General features: G+C 34.2%; 1 pseudogene; it reads left to right on the top strand.

Annotated features, from left to right (window-relative positions):
* Nucleotides 1–1356: 1356 nt before the first annotated feature.
* On the top strand, nt 1357–16395 carry LOC128160824 (uncharacterized; annotated as a pseudogene).
* Nucleotides 16396–20558: the final 4163 nt, after the last annotated feature.

Here is a 20558-nt window from a genome sequence, read left to right as displayed (position 1 = left end):
TCTCGAAATAGATCTTGGTTTTAGCATTAAAATGACACGTTAACGATTGATATTCCTACAAATAAGTCGTTTTTATTTACGATGAGCAAAAAAACACTCACTTTTTTAATTGCAAAACCGTAAGAAAAATATGAACGACTATTACGGTGTTTTAATTAATATTTACCTCATTGTCGATAGAAAAAAGAACACAACACTCATTGTTTTTGCAATGGATACGCCATTTCCACGTTATCCAAACATGTCACTACCGGCGCAGATACACGACAGTGAGTGTGTTAAGTAAATATCTTGAAAATGTTTAGTATGGTAATCAAACTTCTATCTACAAATGTTTTGATAAAATTTCTACAACACCAATGACAAAGCATAATTGTATTTCTTACCTTTTTGCCATCAGAAGCTCATTTTAATAACACAAACCACGAAACATATACATGGCGTCTGCAGTCTTTTACAGGAAGTGATGTCTTACATCTCAGGACTAGTTATGATGTCATTTATCAAGAATGACAACTCTTTTCCAGCAAAGCAAATTCGGTTACACCAATGACAAAGAATTTATGTACAGACATATTTAATATTGTATTGGTTTTAATGGAGGGTGGGGTGCATCTCTTTTACTTTTAAAAACATTCCTCATAATGTGTATTACATAATCACATATTTTTGGGGGTAATATTTTAAATAATTTTATAAATATTTATCAATTAAACAGAAAGTGCATTTCTATTGACAGTGTACAACTGGCAAATTTGTGTGATTGAATCCTTATATTTATTAAGATACATTATTTTTTTTATACTTTTTTCTTACAGAAACAGAAAATATAGAGTTTATTATTTGTTATATGAAAGATTTTTATGGTTAAATATTAAAAAATGAAATTAAAAGTAACAGTGACTTTAAAAAGCTGCCTTTTTTATATTGACCCGACACCTTTTCCCCTGTCACTGGCGTTGAGTGACTTTCAAATTGATCTGGACACTCTAAATTGACACTCAGTTTATCTAAGTAATCTGCTAATTAAAGTAATTCTTTATATTTACTATTCTATTATTCTCTATTGTTAAAATTTTGTTTTGTTATCTATAAGTAATTGTCGGACATTCATTCATTCAACAAACTATTGTGAAATACAGAAACGAAGTTGAACGTAATCTACTGAAGCTACCACATACTGACCTCAAGACAGATAGGGAGATCGATATGTATATAAATGATCTGTCTAAAATATTGACTACGCACGCTGAAATTTCCATTCCACATCCTTCATACAATCCACACACCCGCCCAGAGTGGACAAAATCAGTCAAACATCTACATACTATTGAGCGAGCCAAACGTAGGATATGGATGTCCGGGGGCAGACCACGGGGGATGGAGTTTGAATCTAACCGCGAATACAAGCGAGCGAAACGCCAATTCCGAAATGCCCTTGACGAAGAACACGAACTGTACATGCGCAAAGTGTACAACGATATTGACAAAGCGGCGGAAGTCGATGTGCGTTTGTTTTGGAAGCTGACTAAACGCAGAAATTATTTCTGCTATAAAAACGTTAAAGTTAAGAAAAGCACCTGGAGACGATTTGATCACCATTGAACACATAATACACGGCGGTAAAACACTCGTTGGTTGTCTTTTAAAGCTATTTACTGCCATTATTGTTCATGATTACATCCCGTTTTGTTGGAAACGTGGTCTCATAGTGCCATTGTACAAAGGCGGAGCTAAGCCGAAAGATTCTTGCAACAGCTATAGGCCAGTTGCATTACTACCATGTGTCTTTAAACTCTTCGAGAAAGTAGTTTACAATTGAATCCATAGCCATATTCTACAAAAAATAAATTTCCCACATGCGAAGCAGCAAGGTTTTCAGAAAGAATTAGGCTGCTTGTCAGCATCATTTAATCTTCAAGAAACTATTCTTCACAATTTAGAGCAAAGAAGTAACGTATATGTATGTTTCCTTGATACCAGCAAAGCCTTCGATACCGTCTGGAGACCTGGACTCATGGTCAAACTACACAAACTTGGCATAACTGGAAAATTATGGTCGCTAATTAACCAGTGTCACCAGGATACTGTGAGCTCAATAGTAGTGAACCAGACCCGTTCAGAATGGTTTCCGACATATCAAGGCGTTAGACAGGGTGGTGTCCTGTCTACCTTTCTTTATCTTGTTTACATCAACAACCTTATTCAAGCGTTACAGTATGGTAGCCCAAACACAGGTATACTTAATATACCCAGCAGCTGCCCCTCCTTAGCCGACGACTTGTCGTTAATTGCTGTCACTCCACTTGCGCTTCAAAAACTGTTAGACATCGCATTTAGGTACGCTTGCAAATGGCGATTTACATTTAACGCATCCAAATCGTGCGTATTGCAGTTCCGTGCACAAGGAGCTAAACTAGACACATGCAACATGTCCTGGCATCTAGGTCCAGCGATTGTATCGTGCAACCGGTCTTACAACCATCTAGGTATAATTTTAAATGAAAAATGTAAACTCTCTGACCGAATACAGGAGGCTTGTAACAAAGGACGGAAGTCATATTTTGCACTATCTGACCTTGGTTCACCATTCCTAAATCCAAGAACACTGACTCATATGTACAAAACAATTGTGCTACCATCAGTACTCTATGGGTGCGAACTCTGGAATAATGTGTCGTTTAGAGACAGAAACCAACTGAATACATTCCAACATTTTATTTGCAAAAACTCACTAAACTTACCCAAATTAAGCAGATCAGATATGTGTGAATCGTATTTCGATGTACTCCCCATATGTGCATAATTAGACGTTCGAAAGCTACTATTCCTAGGCCGACTATGTCGCCTCAACCCAAAAATGTTCACAAAGAACATTTTCCTCACAAGATTATTCTCTTATTTTCACGATCTCTCGACAAACCAGTTGGGATTTATCCCTGATATTATGAGTATTCTACAATCATATGATCTTACTGATCATATGTGGACATTTCTGGACGATGTCCCGAAAAACCTTCCTGGAGAAAAATTGTACGGGACAAAGTGACTGCATCACATGTTTCCCAGCGGCGAACACGTATGTCTCACGATCGTGACTTCACACTTTTCACAGAACTTTATATAAACTCAAATCCGTCCTCTATTTGGAAGATACCCGAAAACTACCGAGAAATCGAACTCTGCAAGTTTATCTGCAAACTCTGTACTACCACTCGTTTAAATGGAGATCTATATACATGTATTCTGTGTAATAATTCGTTCTTCAACGTTTTTCAACATTCTTCATGTTCCTGTCCGTCCACGGCGACGATTCGCGAAAACTGGTGGGACGTGATCGTAAACTGTTTCGATGTGCGGCTCTCTGCGGAATTGTGTGGGTTATCAGTGGACGACCTATTCCTTGTACTGCTGGGGCGCCTTACCATTCATGAATCCGATACTAAAGCATTTCGTATTCTTAACTTCAAACTAATACGAAGCGCGGCAGCAGAGTACTACAGATCAACTTCTGTTGTATTTCACACGTGAGGACTTGTGCATTTTTTGTGTATCCACAGCAAGACGAAAACTTTATATATAGTCTTGATATTTCCTATTTATTTCTTTATCCCCCCCCCCCCCCCCAAAAAAAATTACTTGTGTAAAAGTATATCTTTGATGTAACTCGTTAGAAAATTTATGTATGTGTTATGTTCAATCTCTATTTAGAGGAAATAAAGTATGAATGAATGAATGAATGATAGGCAATACAGAGAATTTTTAATATGTATTAAATTAAAACAGTTTTAATTGCTATTTTACGCTCCTAGTTTTTATAATTTTCACTACAAGTTTCTTGAGTATAATATGACATCTTGCGGCTTTTGTTGACGTGAAATTGATCAGAGGAAATTTAATAAATCGTTCGCTGAGATTTGCCTTTAAGTTATTTTACCAACTTTTTATTACACATAGCCCTGCAACAATCAAATTTCCTACTACATTACATTCATTTTGTAATGATATTTTTCATGACTCCATAGAGCTGATTTTTTATTGCTATTGTTTCTCAGATAAACGTTATAGTTCTTTTTTAAATGTTTTTAATTCTTTGCATCCATGCGAATATGTTCGGAATAATTCCTGTATCGTTGCTAAGTATGTAATAAATCAAGAGGTGCTCAAATGAAAGTTCACGAGACTTCACCGAGATTTGTTTAGTTCCTGTGAAATTTCGAGCGGAAGTATAAGTTTTCGGATAATATTCTCAAAATACGTAAGTACTGGTCGTTTTTCATATCATATCTTACATTGATTTATGTTAAAACATGAAAATCTTTTAAGATTTATGTCATATTTCACAATGTAGCGGTTATTAAAATCAAACGATGACATTCAGAACAGAGTCATCATTCGTGTTCAGCCACGCGTATAGTGGTCGAAAATATAAACATTTGGTTCGTTAATAAAATCATAGCCATGTTTGTTGCTTGTGTTGTGCAATACGATGGTTATTTTAAAAAAAATAATTGGTGTCTGTTTTGCATAAACACTTAGTATATCGAGCCATTTTCAAAGAACATTCTGCATAAAATAGTATAGTCTGTTTCACTATTGATGCTGTTACTACATGACTATGTGTAGGTCAGTCACGGATCGAAAATTAATCCTTCCGGGGGATCTCTAATAAGCAGGTTAGTTGTTGCAACAGCAGAAAAAAAATATGTTTTGTATCGTCACATTTATTTCTAGAATACATTTTATCCACCAATTAATTGTGAAAAAGTTTAAAATCAATAAACCTCTAGATTTTATGTTTGACTACAAGTACCTAGTAGATTCTATGAACAAGACTATAAACACAAGGCACGATTTTTACTGCGAAACTGAAAGGGTCAAATAAAGCCACGTTGTCTAAAATTTGAATGACAATAACATAAGAGTGTTTTGATCAGCCGAAATTTACTTTCAAGCTATAAGCAAGAGCTCACATTTTTACTTTCTAAACGTGCTCTCAAGACTTGTTTTTGTTTTTACATGTTAAACGTACTAGTAAAAGTATTGTGTTTTATATATATTTTTCTATCTAAAAATTTCGCGGTTTTATTGTTGCCATTTTTTAAAAAAAAGGAATGTCTTTTTATCAGTTTTGATGCACCGACAAATTGGAAAGAGTCGTTTTTGAACATAACAAAGACTTGTAGCTTCTGTATATTGATAGCAATCCGACCGTTGATGAAAAAGTCTGGTATTCAGAAATATCCAGCTTTAGACAAAATTCATTTCTTGCTTTTAGATAAATGTAAAACTGCGTCCATGTCCCTTTTATACGTGTATTGGAGATTATGGTTGTAACTGAGAGTGGTTAGGATGTGGATTCATTTTCTAGCCAGCAATTTGTAACCTAAATCATGCATGTAAGTTTTAAGTGCTTTCCTCATTAAAAAAACACCAAAGATTCTCCTGTACCACAAATTTGAAGATGTCAGTAATACCATATTTTATGGATATACAACTAGCTGCAACTACGTTTTTACTGTCTCTACATATTTCGCCTTAGCCCGACAACGTAATCTATCATTTCCGATACTAGTACTAGTGTATGCCGTTGACCAGTCCTTTTAATAGCAATTGCAATTGGATTACATCTTTCCAAGGTTGACCTAGTTTGTCCAAGGTTTACTTAGTTTGCAATTCAGAATATTTGGACACTGATACTGTAATATATTAACCCGTGGTATCTAAACAACATTCATTCACTAACAAGAAAGACGTTAAAAAACTCTGTTTTTAAAATCCCAGTTAAATGCTTCCAGATTGCCACAAGTACCTGGATATGTTTCGTGAAAAAAATATTGTATGCACAGCACAGCAGGTCCAGGAACAAACGAATGGGGATTTTACGTATAATAATCAGTAATTCATGCAAAGAAATAAGTGTTTGAGTTGTGTTAAATAAAAATGGTACGAATTTTGAAATTTTGAGTTTGGGCAAATTTCGTCACGTCGTAAATTTAGAAAATAATTACAACAAGCTGGTCTGGTATGGACTATATACATGTATAGCTGATTAACGCTCGTAAATAGGCTCTGTCCGCCATATATTTTTTTCCTACAGCCCCTATATAAGACACATATCTCTAAAAAGTTCAAAGTACTTCGCTGTAGATGTATCACCTGTGTTGCCGTACATCTTGCCTCACCGTGTTACTCTTGAAATCGCAATGAAATTATCAAATTTTACGCACTTTTTTCAAAACAGGAGAATATTAACATCAAATTTTGTCAATGTATTTTTTGCAGACATAATATGCACACAGAATAAGAAAAAAAAGGGAGAGATTCAAATACCCCATACGGAAAACTACACGTCCGCCAAGAGTTTCAGGTGTGCAATCTATAGTCTGTCCCAAGATATTTATGCTGCACATTTGGACGATTTTTAATAAAAATACACTTACCTGTGAAAGAAGTGCAATTGAAATAGTTGAAAGGCATATTTTCCAAGATAATTTCATTGACACATTATAATCTTTCACTCGGAAAAATTCACAGGAACGAAAACAGATTCCTTACGGAGATTTATAATGGGGAATGTTTACATCTTCTCTCCATTCGGAATACACTCGGAATACATCGCGCAATATTTCAACGTTATCATCCGGGCATGCTGCAATGCAAAATCTCCGTAGACATCACATATTTTAGCATTGTATTGAAACCTGATAAGCTAACAGGGGCGTTTTGACTGAGAAATCTTGGAAATTTTTCATACTTTTGAATGAACATCGTTTGAATCCTGAGGTATTTATAAATATCAAACAATTAAGCCAAACGTGAATCCAAAATATCTTGGGACAGAGTATAGTGTAACGGAATGGAAGGGATTAAATATAAGGTACCCGTGTGACGGTGCCCATTTAAGAGCGGTGTTCAGCTTTAATTGACAAGGAAATAAAAACAAATAGTTCATCGAGCTTTGATATCATGGCAATTTAAATACTCATTTTATATCGGTTTTTGTTCAATCTTTTAAAGTGTGTCGGTGTTTCGTAATAATATATGTATTGAATCACTCAAAATATCAATAAAACTAACTCAATCGAGCGTTTATGTTACAACCGACTGTATAACATGCTTGTTTATATATATGGACCATCGTATCTAATCAACAAATATCAATTCGCAATGTAATGCGATAAACTATTAATGTTTCCCTTCATTGAAAATTCACTTGCTGATTAATAAACTCACCTTGTATGACTTATCATCACAATGCCTGGACCACATACCCTGCCATTAAAACATATCTTGAAATAATTTTATGGTAAACGAGCATGTATAATTAAGGACTTACAAATTTACAAAAGTATGGCTGGCCGTTTGTGTAAAATTCCTAAAATATAAGATAGATGGAGCCAGTTCGTGCTTGAAAGTCCTTTTATTAGCAAGTACAGATAGATAACTCCGGCTAAGAAAAGGGGTCGAACAATCATAAAGTTTTTCCACTGGCGGTGTGTATTATTTATGCTTGACGTAACTGACAGAATTGATCGCACCGCTATCAGAAAAAAGTCAACAAACGCAATGCTGAAAATATTATTTAATTACCTAATTGAATTAACTACAGTGTTATATAATACGCATAGGCGTCGGAACCGGGGGGGGGGGGGGGCTAGGGGGGGGGGGGCTTAGCCCCCCCTCTTCTTTTGTAAAGTTATACCTAACCATTAGAAACATAGCATGATTGAGGGTTCAGCCCCCCCCCCCCCTCCCACTTTTTTTCGCAGGAAAGATTATCGTTCCTAATTTACCTTGAAAGATTGAGAAGTTGGATTCAGAAGCATACGAGCCCCCCCCCCCCCCCCCCTCCTCCCTCACGGATTAGGAATTTCATGATTTTGGAAAAAGTTTGGTTAAGTAATTGTTTTTTTGGAAGTATAGGCATACTCCCCCCCCCCCCCCCCCCCCTCCCTCACGGATTAGGAATTTCATGATTTTGGAAAAAGTTTGGTTAAGTAATTGTTTTTTTGGAAGAATAGGCATACTCCCCCCCCCCCCCCCCCCCCCCCCCCCCCCCCCACGCAGGGCAATCGTCAAATATTGATCTGCAAGTCATGAAGTTGAATTCCGAAGACGTGTACATATACGTGTTTTGAAATATATTTTAAAACCTTAAACCTAGTACTGCAAATTTTATGGTGTATAGAAAAACTGGATGTTATCCTCTTTATATAAGTATTTTTACAAGAATGATATCATTTTGGGGGAGAATGATGTGTAGAATTGTTTATAAGCATTTGTTTAATAGATATACCAAAGCTCTCCTTAATTTCCATTATCTTTAAAATAATTTAATATGTTTTACGGTAACCGTTTGGAGGGCGAAGCCAATATAAATGGGGCTAGATCAGCAGATGCCCGTTCATTATCTCTGGCCTATCATTACTAAATCACATTGTATTCGATCGTTTCATTTTTACAATATTTCAAATCGATAGAAAGAAAATTGATGTTAGAATGCCCCCTTTAGTACCATCGTCATATCTCTATCTCTCTCTTTCTTTCTCTCTCTCCCAAACTTGCGTAATATACTTTGCTATGTGATGTCGCTGATAAGTTTAAGGCATATCTCTCTCTCTCTCTCTCTCTCTCTCTCTCTCTCTCTCTCTCTCTCTCAAAACGTCTAAACACTAGTATCATTTTTATGATTAAATGAGACTATTAGAAACATTAAAAGGTATAGGAATGTAGATCACTTGTTTACATAATTATATAATTTTTGCAAATTTCGGATAATCGGCTTAAAAATTTACAGCGGCAATCTGAAACATACGGGTAGTTATATTTTATGGTTCAAAAATTTATTTCAATGAATTTATTTTCACTTTTATGTAGTCAAAATTGATATTAGTTTTGTTTAAATTCCGTTTCGTTTCGTTTCGATTTTGGTTTCGTTTCGATTGGTTTCGTTTCGTTTCGATTGGTTTCGTTTCGTTTCGTTCGATTTCGTTTCGTTTTGTTTCGTTTCGATTTCGTTTCGCACTTTACAGGCGCCTATATCACAGACCCTTGGCTAGCGAAGGTAGGGGTATTTATGAATAACTAATAATGAAGCCAAAAATATTAGGACAAATTTTAGCTGCATTTTTGATGTTGTTATTTTGATTCTATCAATATACATGTATGTTATTTTAATCTCTTATTGTCTAGTCTGAAGTAATCTATACATATATTGGATAATACCTGGCTTCAGCTAAATGTGGTATCTGCATGGCAGATCTCTGGATAATTTCTGAGCATCAAGTATTTTAACTTTTTACTCCCTTATTTTTAATGTATGCATAAAACATGAACTAAAGAGTAATGTATACATATTTTCTTAAATCAATTTATCTCGAGAATATTTTACTTGGATGGACAGATAATAAGATTATTTTTGGTCCCTAAATTCACTTAAATTTGTCATCCAAACACTGAAATATTAAACATTCAATGACTGATTTGTGCATTAAAACTAGAGAATTGAGATACCCTGGATAATTCACATAATAAGCTGCAAATTATTTCCTTCATTTATATTGTACATACCGGGTTGCCTTACATTTAGTGTGCAATGCATATCTATGATTGTGAATGCAGAACTAATTCTATTCAGTACTAATTCCTTTTATGCATAAATTTTAAGTATTTATAATGCATATTGCTCCAAATAATCTCCCTATTTGCTTTTATTTTCATGGCAGATTGGGGGTAATTTGAACATTTATTGTATTTTTTAATCATATACGAATGCTTTACACATTTTATTTGGGGGAGGGGGGGGGGGGAGTTAGAATGGGAAAATATTTTGCAATGTGTCTGTCAAGGATTATGATGTCTACAAAGTTAAGTTTTGATTATCTTTTGTTTTCATTGAATTAGTTATTGGTGGTAACTTAATTTTTTTGAATTTTGATAATTAATTTGAATTCTGGGTATGGAATGACCTGGGTATGAGTATGTTAGGCTACGATTTGAGATGATACCTAAAAACGAAATTTCAAATTGAAAGTAAGAGAAAAAACGTCTTTGGTGTTTTCAAAAAGTAATCAGAAAGCAAATTTAATTAAAATACATAATGTTATTTTGATAACAATGAAATTAAACTGATTCACTGTTGAAACATGTTCTGTCCAATCAGATGTCCTGAAATTTATTTGATCGGATCTAATGCAACTGTTGAAAGTTGTAGGAAACGAAAATTCATTTTCTTAATTAGAAATAATTTTTTTCAAGAACACAAAAGGTAAGTTTGAATATATTTATCACTCATTAAACAAAGTTGATACATTATCACCAAACGTGAAGTTAGTACGAGATTCAAATTCAACATGGATGCCGGTGATGTCACTGCGCGTGAAGTTATTCTTTTTTCCTCCATCTTGGAAAAGTTTTTCAACTTCATAGGTATAAAGTATAATTTCTATTTTTTGACATATATACACGTGTTGTCTATAGAGAGAGCTTCGCTCTCACAGGCCCGAAGGGCCCGTGAGAGGGCTTCGCTCTCTATTATTGTTAATTAGATTGTTATCAACAGTTGTTGAAAAAATTGTCAATGGTCTATTATGACTAGATCTGATTCAGAATATTATGTTTAAGATAAGTTGCACTCATAAATTGGTATAGCTCTACAATTTAATATACTTATGTTATTTATCAATTACATTAGTAAAAATGAGACTCCTTTGTTAGAGGTCTTGCCCAGCATTGCCATCCGGGAGATCTGAAACTTCTAGTACTGAAGAAAATTTCTTCTAAGGCTCACTGTATAATGGTGTTTTACGAACAATATAATTCATAATTATGTATATTTTGCCACTAAAGGATAATATTTCAATGTCTACTTTTGTTTCACAGGAGATTGCCAAACAGCAGATGTTCAGACATGCCTAGGACATCTTGGAGAGTACCGTCGCTGATCAGAGGTTCCTAGCCTTAAAGGCATCATAGTTGAGGATGCGTTTCGTCAATCGGCACAGAACTGGCTTCAGACCGAATCTGGATTTTGAGGTAAACTGGTAGACACTGTACTTCTGTTTTTGCTCTACATGTATGTGCTCGTGTCTTCATTTTTTAATGTCTCTAATATCTCTCTTTCACTTTCTAGATTGACATGGTATGATGGATGTCCTAGGCTGCACCGACTTCTTGTTAGCTGACATCAGGCATGATGTTGCCAGGCGTCTTGACTTTGCAACGGATCACCGGCTTGGATTACTTGGAAACACCAAGATATATATTGATGGCACATTCAAGTTAAGTAAAATGAATAATAGTAAAAAACTATTGGATAATTATGGTTGTTTTCTTTCGCAGATTGTTCCCAGCTTCCTGAAACTTAACAGATAGCAACTCTCCATTCATGCCTTTGTTCATAAAGATGGGAATTAGATGCAGTTTCCGTTTGTGTTTGCACTAATGTCTAGGTGACGCAATAAAAGATTATGTTGAGGTAAAATGATTAAATTTGATTTAATGATTTTAATTGAATATTTCTGTGTTGTAAATATTGCTAATAGTTCGGTTTTTAGCTCACCTGAGCATTCTGATCACATTTTGTCTGTCGTCCGTCTGTCCGTCCGTCCGTCTGTCCGTCCGTAAACTTTTCACATTTTCAACATCTTCTCAAGAACTACTAGGCCAATTTCAACCAAACTTGGCACAAGTCATCATCCTTAGGCAAAGGGGATTCAAAGTTGTGAAAATTAAGGACCACACCCGTTTTCAAGGGGAAATAATTAGAAATTAATGAAAAATTTCGAGAAATTTTCAAAAATCTTCTTCTCAAGAACCAGACAGCCAGGAAAGCTGAAACTTGTGTGGAAGCATCCTCAGTGTAGATTCAAAGTTGTGAAAATCATGATCCCTGGGGGTAGGGTTGGGCCACAATGGGGGGGTCGAAGTTTTACATAGGAATATATAGAGTAAATCTTTAAAAATCTTCTTCTCAGAAACTAAACAGCCAGGAAAGCTGAAACTTGTGTGGAAGCATCCTCAGGTAGTGTAGATTCAAAGTTGTGTATATTATGAACCCCGGGGGTAGGGTGGACCACAATGGGGGGTCGAAATTTTACATAGGAATATATAGAGTAAATCTTTAAAAATCTTCTTCTCAGAAACTAAACAGCCAGGAAAGCTGAAACAGCCAGGAAAGCTGAAACTTGTGAGGAAGCATCCTCAGGTAGTGTAGATTCAAAGTTGTGAAAATCATGATCCCTGGGGGTAGGATGGGGCCACAATGGGGGGGGGGTCGAAGTTTTACATAGGAAAATATAGAGTAAATCTTTAAAAATCTTCTTCTCAGAAACTAAACAGCCAGGAAAGCTGAAACTTGTGTGGAAGCATCCCCAGGTAGTGTAGATTCAAAGTTGTGAAAATCATGATCCCTGGGGGTAGGGTGAGGCCACATTGGGGGGGGGGGAGAGAGTAAATCTTTAAAAATCTTCTTTTCAGAAACTAATCAGCAAGATGATTCTTTATAATTGTTAAGACTTTGGCTCCAGGACAATTCTTCGGCCTCACAAGAAGGTTCAGAGTTGATGTAGCTAAATATCCCATATATAAACAATTGTAAAGGATCTTTTTGAGAACTGCAATACTCAACATGTGATATGCCTATAAAATTGAAGCAGGCAGCTAATTTTTCATTAGAATCTTTTTGTATCACTGTATTGAGTTATTGCCCTTGATTTATTGATTCTTGATTATTTTAATTAATGCATCCACTGTTAACCAATTATTGTGATGATTATTTTTATACAATAATAAAAATTCAATGTATATAAGTTAATTTGCATAAGAAGTTTTGGGTTAGGCCGGATTAGTTTGTTTATTTTTGATTTCCAATTTTTTGATACTATGAATTATTTTAGGCCGGCACATATATAGGGACAGTGTCTATAGCATTACGATGGGCGACTGTTTGGGGTTAAACTTGAACAGATAGGAATAGATTGAGTGTGTGGACATCCCTGCTCTATCTAATCTTTGTGGTTTCTAACCTTCGATACAGAGTGTGCGGTCATTCCTGCCCTGTATCGCATTAATACAAGTGTGCAGTCATACCTGCTTATATTGGTGGTGGTTGCGGCGGTGGTGCTTTGTATGGTCATCCCTGCTGGTGTTCAGGCCTTTCTAGCACAAGTGTGTGGCACTCCCTGCTTGCGTTAGGTTGAGCTGTTGGCGCAAGCGTGCGGTCATCCCAGCTTGCGTTAACGTTGGTACCTGTTGAGTTGCGTAGGTGTGCGGTCATCCCTCCCTGTCACCCCTGCGAATGTTATTGTCATTTAAATTTTAGACCACGTGGTTTTATTTGACCCTTTCAGTTTCGCAGTAAAAATTGTGCCTCGTGTTTATAGTCTAGTTCATAGAATCTAGGTACTATAGTAGTCAATTATTAAATCTAGAGGTTTATTGATTTGAAACTTTATCTTCATTAATTGGTGGATAAAATGTATTCTAGAAATAAATGTAAAAATACAAAAAATAGTTTTTGTCTGCTGTTGCAACAATTAACATGCTAAGTAGAGATTCCCCTGATGATTAGTTTTCGATCCGCGCCTGACCTAGTAATAGCATCAATAGTGAAACAGACAATACTATTTTATGCAGAATGTTCCTTGAAAATGACTCGATATACTAAGTTTTTATGCAAAACAAACATCCATTATTTTTTTTAAAACATGGTATTGTACACCACAAGCATCAAACATGGATATGATTTTATTAAGCCACGCAATGTTTATATTTTCAACCACTCAACACGTGGTTGAACACGAACGATAACTCTGTACTGAATATTATCGTTTAATATAAAAACCGCTAAATGGTGAAATAAGACAAACATATTAAGAGAGTTTCATGTTTTAACAAAAACCAAAGTAGGATACGTTATGAAAAACAACCAGTACTTACGTATTTTGAGAATATTATCCGAACACTTATACTTCCGCTCGAAATTTCACAGGAACTGAACAAATGAAGGTGAAGTCTCGTGAACTTTCATTCGAGCTTCTCTGGATTTATTACGTACTTAGCAACGATAAAGAAAACATTCCGAACACATTCGCAGGGGTGCCTGTGTAACGTTGAGTCCCTATATATGTGCAGGAGCGATGATTAAAGTCTGCTCTTGTAAATATTGGCAGCAATCAGGGCTATCCGGGTTCCAAGGGGGAAAAATTGATTTTATTTATACAGGATCTACATGTATTATTGTACTATGACTCCATTAAGTTAACTTTATCATACCTATTGTTCCTCAGGTGAGCGATGTGACCCATGGGCCTCTTGTTTTATGTAGGTCTTCAGGGAAATTCAGGAACGACTTGATAGTGTTGCTGCGGAGATGATGACAGCAGATTTTGAAGCAAGTACATACATGTACTTAGTCTATTGATTGAATGAAAAATAGGTGACATACAGTAAAGCAAGCAATATATATTAATGAGAATTAATAAAGTAAGATATTGCCAATGAAAATAATCATGTAACAATCCAGAATAAAATTCATTATGTTTTACATTTGTTCATGTGTATGGCAGGCCATTCGGCAGGCATCTTCGCTAGCCAAGGGTTTTCGGTCCACCTTGCTCCCCATAAACCCTTGGCGGATTTCATTTCGAAAACTGGGTGATGTGGTGGCGCTATCTAGCGAGCAACTTGAGTTGCGCCCCTTGCATATTGAGATTTAAATCGAAATAAGCAACGGGTTATATACACACTACGGCATTAATACAACTTGAAAACATGTTGACTACCGAAAATATGAACACAATTAACGATGTTATTAAATTCGAATTAAGTTACAACCTAGGGAAAGCACGGAATGTTTTATTTATAGCGTTTTATAAGGACCTGTACCGGGAGTGAAAAAATCACCGATTTATATGAAACTTTAATGCCATAAAACCAGGTATCGTTGTCGTGAATATTGCGGACCAAAGCAATTAAATAAAGCAATAACCATAAGCAGGAACGTATATATTAATAACGGGATAGGCAACTTCTACATTCGCCATGTTTACTTCCCATGCTATCACGCGAGCCTTGACAAGATTGTAGAACTATGTTCATTCCCATTAAAACATCCAGGTTTTTAAAGCGATCTGGTTAGATCATCGTTGGGGAGGCACTGTACTCGAGAACTTGTTAAAAGCCCCGAATGTTATCCGAAGATTACACTTGTGTATTCTTTTAAAGTTTATATTTACCAGCACTGCGATTGGATCAGCTACTCGCAGCTGCAGCCAATCATAAATCGGAGATTGACACCGAGTTTTTGTAATGAAATCTGCCAAGGGTTTATGGGGAGCAAAGTGGACCGAAAACCATTAGCTAGCGAAGATGTTCGACAGGTTATTCCAGAAGTCATCATCAAGGGCCGTGCCTTCCACTGGATGAAAGGATGTATGGTAGGACGAAAGTGCAGAACCTTGGGCTTGCAAAAGCCTTCAAGGAGAGGTAGCTAGACAACACACGTCTTCATCAAGCAGCTGATGGCATTGCTGTTCCTTCCCTGGAATCATGTTGAGGACGTTTTCAGCGCCATGACCAACTGATGTCCACAGCACCTGGAGGAGCTGATAAGATACGTCAAGACTCAGTAGATGCAGAATCCAGTCTTCCCTATCCGATCCAGGAGCTTCTTGGACTTCAAAGTGAGAACCAACAACGATGTTGAAGGTAAGCTATAAATATTTTTTACACGCAACTCTATCACTATTTAATTATTTTGGAAGTTTGAAGAATGAAAAATTCTACATGCCTAGAATTAGTCATTTAATTCCTAATCGTGAAAATTGTAGTTATAATTTATAGCCATTTGTTCTATGAGTAAGAATTCATTTTTTTCTAAAACTTTTAATTGGTGGGATAAAATATGACATGTTTAAAGAGCAGTTTATCATCTCACCACGTTTTTGTTGTTTGAAATCGGTTTGATTTTCTTTAAACTTTATAAAAATTAGACTGTAATAAAGCTATGGAGCTCTAACCCACTCTATAAAAGAAAAGGCATTGAAGTTCTAAAAATTACACTATTTGGAGGTTTTGACATATATATGCCATTTGAAATCAACCTATTTAAAATATTTAGTATCTCTGAAGGTTATAAATCGTTGTTATGGCCAATATACATCTACATTGCTGTCAACAATTCAGAAAAAAATTATAAGGTTTGTTGATATTTAAATTATAATAGTATCTTATCCATCCTCATATAGGTATTTTCACGCCTAATTCACCCATCTTTTTATGAGATATTCCAAGTGACATCCGAATAGAGAAAAAATATCAACATTTACCATTTTACATCTCAGTTAAAATCTATTTGTGTTTTTGTGAATTTTATTTTTAGATGGAAAATGATAATTTTTCAGCGACGATATTTTCCTTTAGTTAATATATTTTTTTTTTACTTTATATTTGTATTTTTATTTGTTTTAAAAATTGTTAAAATGTAATGGAAAAATATCTTATAAATAGGAGAGACTATACTACGTTACGTCGACTACTGCTTTTAGACAATTAAACAAAATTGGGCAGAGGATCAAAACCTTTGAAATTGCTACATGTATTTTGTTTTATCAAATAATGAAATACATGATTCTGAGTACTGCACGTGTTTAACTGACTTAAATTGATTTCAAAACGCCATATCTATATTATCTAAGTTACATAATGTATGATAAATGGCAGTGAAAATGTTTATAATTTTTTTTTTAATGAGATTTGAATAATTTCTTTTAAAACTATATCTTATTCATATTTTCACAAATCTGAGTACACGTCAATGAAAATGATCAGCGTATGTATAAAATATTTCAATAATATAATCATTTGATACACGTATATTATTATTAAGGCAAATGAATTTACGTTCCATCTCCAATGTACAATGTATAAAGTACATGATTTTCATTTTTTATACATCATGTTCACTTGAATTTTGTTTGCATGACATCAAAACCATTGTCAAATTAAATCCTTTAAGCTTTTTGTAAAATTGCAGATAGTATATATATTAGCTACCCTATACACATTTTATAAGGTACAGAGCGTTTCAGTGACTTTTTGAATTGTGTCAAAATTGTGAGGTTTTCTAGTAATATACACGCGTTTGATTTTGATAGGTGTTCAAAATTCTTAACCACCCAACAATCTTTAATTCAAGAAAAAAAAGAAAGAAAACATTTCATACAAAAAGTACTAAGCAACTAATACTAGAAATTTTAAAGCAAACAAACAACAAACACAAAACTCATGTTAAATAGATGGATAAGAAATTAACGGATTTACAGTTATAACATTGCCATTTGGGGTATCGTGGATTGAATGATGGGTGTGACTGCAAATGAAGGATTCATTACAACTATGATTCATGTAAACGGGTTGTCTTGGAGTTAGTCCTGTGCTCCATAATTTAAAAAAAATGCATACGTACATAAGTATTTCTCTATTAATCCGATAGAGGAATTAATAAATAATCATAACTTATGACCCGTGTACAAATATCAATTTTTAATTGATTTTCTATGATATAATATAATTAATAATATCCAAGTAAGCTTTACTGCATTTGAAGTTGTCATTTATCAAATTAATATTATTTATGCAATAATCACATGGATATTAACTATAATATGCCAATGGCAAAGCAGAAAGTAATTTCTGTTCCAGGACTTACAGTACTTGAATAAATGTTTTTATTGCAGCTGCCATCTACGGGCTTAGTGGCTGCTGTAAAATGGCTGAAAGCATCAACCAATTTTGTATCTTTTTTCTAAATAAACACGTTCTTTTTATCTGTAAGCTATTATATATATTTATTGTTTTCTATCTATCTATCTATCTATCTATCTATCTATCTATCTATCTATCTATCTATCTATCTATCTGTCTGTCTGTCTGTTTATCTATCCATCCATCTATCTAGATTTCTTTATCAAGTTTCATCATTAATACAGAACTTTTACAAAACAATACATGTACATGTTATAGTAATACAAAATAACACATAACTGATGCTGAGTAAAAAAAAACCCGGAAATGAAATAGTGATATTTTATAAAAGACTGCTTTCAATTTTACAAATTCTATCATTAAAGGGTAAAACTGCAACGCTTAAATATAAAAAGCTTGTATCATTACCGGTTTAGGATGTTTATATTCGATTGTTTCTTTAAGCGTCATGGCTGCTATGCATTTCTAACACTGGATTATACAATGTTATCAGTAAGCAGCGTTATATCTTTAGCGGTTGACGATGTTAAATATTGATGCAATAATTTGTATCATTACGCATTGCAATTGCAACGCCTAATGATATTCACACCATTAATGGTTGTTAACGAGCTTTCCTGTCACCTCGGTACAAATATAAGTAAACGATATACCTGTAATACAGTAAGGGCCTACTTATAAATGTCTCTCTTAATATTCAAAATTAAACGTTTCATCTTTTAAGGAAAACGACAATTACAACGCTTTCATTACTCTTATTAATAGGTTAATGAATGTAAAAACTGATATTTTTTTGATTTTCCTATGAAATATTAAACGGTTTCAGATTACGTTGTTTTGCTTCATTAGAACTTCGAATTTAGTACAAATACTTTCCTGTTATTGTAACACGGATAAAACACAAAATTTGAATTCTAATAAAGAGATAACATATACTCCAATCTGAATATCAAAGGATTGAAAGTAGTGATGAGAGTTGATTTTTTCAGTGTATATTATTAGAAATAAACGCTTCCAAAGAAATACGAAAAAAATCTTCCAACAGAGAATCTAGTTTACTCTACAAACTATAGAAAAATTGTAATTTTTTAGAGACAATGTTTTTTCTAGATTCATCCTTAAAAATGCAACAAAGACGTTTAGTTATTACATTTAAAACAATGAAAGAAGAAAAAATTCCAATTAATGTACATTAAACCAATCTGCGAGTCAGTAATGCATACATTTATATGTGCAAGGTAAATGAAGAGAGTTTTAATATTCTTTTAAAAAAGGATCATATATTTGCAGCCCTAATGTTTTAAACCACCTCTCCAATGGGAAATAATTAAAGGAGTGGGGTTCAACATTTCGCGGCATAATATGTTACACCCCCTCTTCAATAAAAAAAAAATTCGGGGAAGGGGTGGCAACACACTTTGAAAAAATTACGCACTTTAATTTTTTTTTCAAACTGCGTTAACAATTGGTAAAAATCAACGCACTTTGAAAAAAAATTTCAAAGTGCATTAAATTTTGAACCAAGTTAACCCACTTTGAAAACCAGTTTCAAAGTGCGTTATGAAGGTACATCAAAGTCTTTTAGTATCGACACTCTTAATGCACTTTGAAAAAAAAAATTATATTACAAATTCAGTTCCAGAATTTCTAATTGGTTGATAGTATGATGATTTGTTAACACTCGAGAATCTAATTTACCGTATTTAGTACGTAGATTGGGGGATGGAGGTTAACCAAAGACACCGGTCAAATACCAGTGCATCATTTAATTGATTACAAGATGAAGGTCCCTTGTTACTCATTCCTTCCAAAGCATATGATATTCAGCAACTTCGGGTGGACATTTAAGATCGGAAAAAGAAATATGCTCTGTATACATGCAGTGTTATTGAAAAAATGAGCTGGTTGAACAATAATTTCTCCATTGGTATGCTAAAAAATCCATGTGTTTCAACAGTAACCCTCTTTTCATACCCTAATCAAATAAATCACTTCAATAAAATAATATTAACATTAACGAACATTAAATTATTATAAACTTAAAAATAAGCATTAGGATGTGGGTTAATTTTCTCCCACTGATCTTCTAAAAGATCATACTGTTTTTGATAAACAGAAGTAAAGTATCCTTTTTCACATCATATTTGCAATAAGCCAGTTGAAATATATTATACATTGATCTTCACTATTCATATCTATAAATCATATTCGTTCGGGCATAGCCCAATATACTACATAAGAATTAAATTTGCTGCACACTCAAAAAAGGAAAATGCAGTTGCTAAGCGATAAAGTTTATGTCATATTTGGATAACTTAAACCTCCCAGGTTTTTCTTTCTGTGTAAATTGTCGATATTGTCTTATGAGAAAAGAAAAAAATTCTCATCTAGAAACTGTTTATCAAGTAAGCTGAGAATGCAATGAGTTCTTTTTATAAAATATATTACATTTAGCTAAACAGGTAAAACCAATCATTTATTGTATATAAAACTTTCAACTATTCTCACTCAACCCTGAAAATTTTTTCAAAGTGCGTTCACTTGGTCCAAAAAATAACGCACTTTGAAAAAAATTTTCAAAGTGTGTAATTTTTCGAAGTGCGTTTTAACAGTGCATCTTGCAATTAAGTATTTCGACGAACAAACAGCATGCCAACTAAAATTTTGACGATAGATAACATGCATCTTAATATCTTTGATTTTTTACCTCAAGTGACAAGGTGAAGCTCGTATTTGTTCATTGGTTAATGGTAAATATGATTATAATAATGATGATTATGATACTTTAT

This window comes from Crassostrea angulata, chromosome 8, assembly GCF_025612915.1.
Source record: "Crassostrea angulata isolate pt1a10 chromosome 8, ASM2561291v2, whole genome shotgun sequence".
In the NCBI taxonomy this organism is placed as follows: domain Eukaryota; kingdom Metazoa; phylum Mollusca; class Bivalvia; order Ostreida; family Ostreidae; genus Magallana; species Magallana angulata.
This window is presented reverse-complemented; position numbering and strand designations above follow the sequence as displayed.